General features: G+C 40.7%; 1 pseudogene; it reads right to left on the reverse strand.

Moving 5' to 3' along the window:
* Positions 1-2519: 2519 nt before the first annotated feature.
* Positions 2520-3156, reverse strand: LOC132418128 (baculoviral IAP repeat-containing protein 5-like; annotated as a pseudogene).
* Between the last annotated feature and the right edge of the window lie 699 nt (positions 3157-3855).

Genomic DNA, 3855 nt, shown 5'->3' on the forward strand with positions numbered 1-3855 from the left:
TTTTCTCTTATGAGACTGCCTCATTTTTTTTGTTGTTGTTAGCCATTTATATACTGGGGACTTGTAACTTTTCTAATTAAAATTCTCAGTAATTTGAATAACATAGGAAATATCTCCCTGTCATGTTTTTATCAGGTTTTGCTTTTGTATTTGAGATACTTTCTTAAACAGGAGAGAAAAAATGGGGAATGCATATGATTTTATCTTCAATCTTTGTTGAGGGTGACTCTTCATTGTAGCATTTACAATTTAGTGTATAGGCTGCTGAATTCAACACCAAAATGAATATCCTGAAAGGAAAGGAACAAAGAATTATAGTTTGGGAATCAGAGAGAAAATACAATTCAAATCTGGGTAAATGTGTGGTTGATTTTCTTAGGTTTAAAATCTTTTAAATTTTACATCAGCTCTTTTAGTGTCACAGCAGTGTTAATTTAGTGGGGCCACAATTTGGTGAAAATAAAGCGAAATTGTGGGGAGTAGAGGTGTTCAAATCATGGGATCTTCTATGGCATGTGAAAAACTACAATTGCCCTACAGCCAATCCTTAACTCTCTAAGCCTGTGACCTTGAATTTGACTTACTGTGTAAGGGGAATCACGCAAGTCAATTCTCTAGTTCAGGGGTCTCCAACCCCCAGGCCATGGACTGGTACCGGTCAGTGGCCTGTTAGGAACTGGGCTGCATAGCAGGAAGTGAGCAGCAGGTGAGCGAGTGAGGCTTCATCTGTATTTACAGCCGCTCCCCATTGTTCACATTACCGCCTGAACTCCACCTCCTGTCAGATCAGTGGCAGCATTAGATCATCATAAGAGTGTGAACACTACTGTGAACTGTGCATGTGAGGGATCTAGTTTGCATGCTCCTTATGAGAATCTAATGCCTGATGATATGAGGTGGAGCTGAGGGGGTGATGTTAGTGCTGGGGAGTGGCTGCAAATACAGGTTATCATTAGCAGAGAGGTTTGACTGCACAGAGACCATAATAAATAAATTGCTTGCAGACTCATATCAAAACCCTGTCAGGCTTCCCTAGTGGTGTAGTGGTTAAGAATCTGCCTGCCAATGCAGGGGACATGGGTTTGAGCCCTGGTCTGGGAAGATACCACATGCCACGGAACAACTAAGCCTGTGTGATATAACTACTGAGCCTGTGCTCTGGAGCCTGCGAGCCACAACTACTGAAGCCCATGCACCTAAAGCCTGTGCTCCACACCAAGAGAAGCCACCACAATGAGAAGCCCGTGCACTGCAACGAAGAGTAGCCCTTGCTCACCACAACTAGAGAAAGCCCATATGCAGCAATGAACACCCAATGCAACCAAAAATAAATTTATAAACAACAACAACAAAAACCTTGTCAGTGACTGGCAATTGAAAACAAGTTCAGGGCTCCCACTGATTCTGCATTATGGTGAGTTGTATAATTATTTCATTATATATTACAATGTAATAATAATAGAAATAAAGTACACAATAAATGTAATGTGATTGAATCATCCTGAAACTATCCCCCCACTGGTGTGTGAAAAATTTTCTTCCACAAAACCGGTCCCTGGTGCCAAAAAGTTTGGAGACCGCTGCTCCAGTCTATTTCTCTTTCAGGCAAATCCTGAAAGGTGCCACATCTTTGCTACTTTTTTACTGCATTTCCAATGCTTTCATATTTGTATCAGAACTTGGTCAATTTCTGAAAAAGGAGAAGAAAAGAGTCCTAGATGAAGCATGCTTGATATGTCCCTGACACCCTTAGGAGTATATAGTTGCTGAGGGAGTTTGTCAAAATTTATGTTTCCATTTTGGGGCTCTGTCACTCATTCTAATAGCTCATAGCAGTTATGCTCCACCCTCTCTCACTTGTTCTGCAATTTTTGAGCATGAGAAAAATAAATGAAGAAAGATTTATAAGGGGAGGGACTGCTGCTGGCAGATGGTGAAAATAACTGTTTATGGAGCAGGGATAGGTGGATTTAAGAGCAGTTTATTAGAAAAATACTTAGCACTTTGTATTCAACATTGCAAAAACACATTGGCATCTTTTATTTCATTTTTTGTTAAAGCTTCTTTTAAAATAAGGACTCTTATAGTGTACATATTTACTCTTTGATACCTTACAGAACAAGAATTTCTACAAACATAGTCTGTTCATGTTCTATAAATACTGTGTACTAAATTTGCATTGTTTCCCTGACACATTTATTTTGCTGTCCTCTTTCCCATAATTCAGGTCTTGTCACTTAAAATACTTGAATCGACCCATCTTTTTCCTTTCTTATTCTAGTCCTAAATTTATCTAACTCAGGTCACTTTACTGAGCTCTGAGCATATATCTCCAGCTCTTTCTATGTTTCCACCATATATTCTGGAGATCATTTAAACTCATCCTATCCCTAGTCAAGTTCACAGTCTTCTACAAACCTGAACCTCTTTCAGCGTTCCCAGTCTCATTCACCTAGTGCAAACCAGAAACCTTAACATTCTTTCTCTCTCTCTCTCACTTTTTTTTTTTAAAGAGAGACTCAGTCACTGTACTTAGCACTAGCTGTACAACAAAAGTAGCCCCTGGCACCACCTTCAAGAAAAATACAGTTTAAATATTCTAATTTCAAAATGTTTATGTTCTCCTTTCCTAAGGCACAGTTAAGAGGCCCCAGAGAAAAGCTGGTAATGCTGAGGGCTGTGCCTTGGAAATGATGTGTCTGTGTCGCTGTGGGGCAGTGACAGTGGAGTAGTCCCGAGGCAGCCAGCTGCTCAATTGCACAGCGGACTTTCTTTGCAGTTTCTTCAAATTCTTCCTACTTATTGTTGGTTTCCTTTGCAATTTTGTTCTTGGCTCTTTCTTTATCCAGTTTCAAAAATTCGCTGAGGGTTAATTCTTCAAACTGCTTCTTGACAGAAAGGAAAGCACAACCAGATGAATGCTTTTTATGTTCTTCAATAGAGTCGTCATCTGGCTCCCAGCCTTCCAACTCCTTGAAGCAGAAGAAACACTGAGCCAAGTCAGGCTTGTTCTCAGGGTCAGTGGATGAAGCCAGCCATGGCCATCCGCTCCGGGGTACAGGTGCAGCCTTCCAAGAAGGGCCAGTTCCTAAATGTGGAGATGCAGTGGTCCTTGAGGTAGAGCTGCCAGGCCGGGGGTAATGAGGGGGCACCCATGCCGCCACAGCCAAGCAATGCCACCATTCAAATCTGATGGTTGAAGGCTGTTGCGGGGCATTTGGTATTATCTCTGAATCCTCCCACTCTCTCACATTTCATAGCCAACAAATTACCAAGATTTACTAATTCTACTTTTTGCTGTTTCCGATGCAATTGTTTCTATCCAATTTTGTCGTCATTTTCCTAATCCATGTCTTTATAATCTCTTACTTGGACCATTGCAAAAGCTTCCTATTATAATTCCCTTCCTCCAAACTTTCTTCCTCCCCGTTGAAACCATCATGGCTTTAGCAAAAGGTAAATCTGATCATTTCACCCTCTTGCTTATAGATCTTTGATGGCTCCTCATTGTCTTTGGCATGGTTTGAAGACATGGTTTCTGTCTCTCCTTCAGGCCTCATTTTCTACTAAATCGTTGTACATATCCTATGATCCAGTCACACTTAATTGCTTTCTATAATCCAAATATACATCTTCACATCTCCATGCTTTCTTCCCTGGACTAGCTGATTGTTATCTAAGTAGTCTTTAAGATTCAGCTCAAAGGTCACCTTCTCTGTAAAATGGTCTCCGATTATGCTCTCCTCCTGAACTCTTCCTCATCCCCCACCCCACAAATTTAGGCATTTCCTCTTCTTTGCTTCTATAGAAGATTGTGCATAATTGAATATAGCAATATCCCATAGCATTGGAATG

The sequence above is a fragment of the Delphinus delphis genome, chromosome X (genome assembly GCF_949987515.2).
Source record: "Delphinus delphis chromosome X, mDelDel1.2, whole genome shotgun sequence".
In the NCBI taxonomy this organism is placed as follows: domain Eukaryota; kingdom Metazoa; phylum Chordata; class Mammalia; order Artiodactyla; family Delphinidae; genus Delphinus; species Delphinus delphis.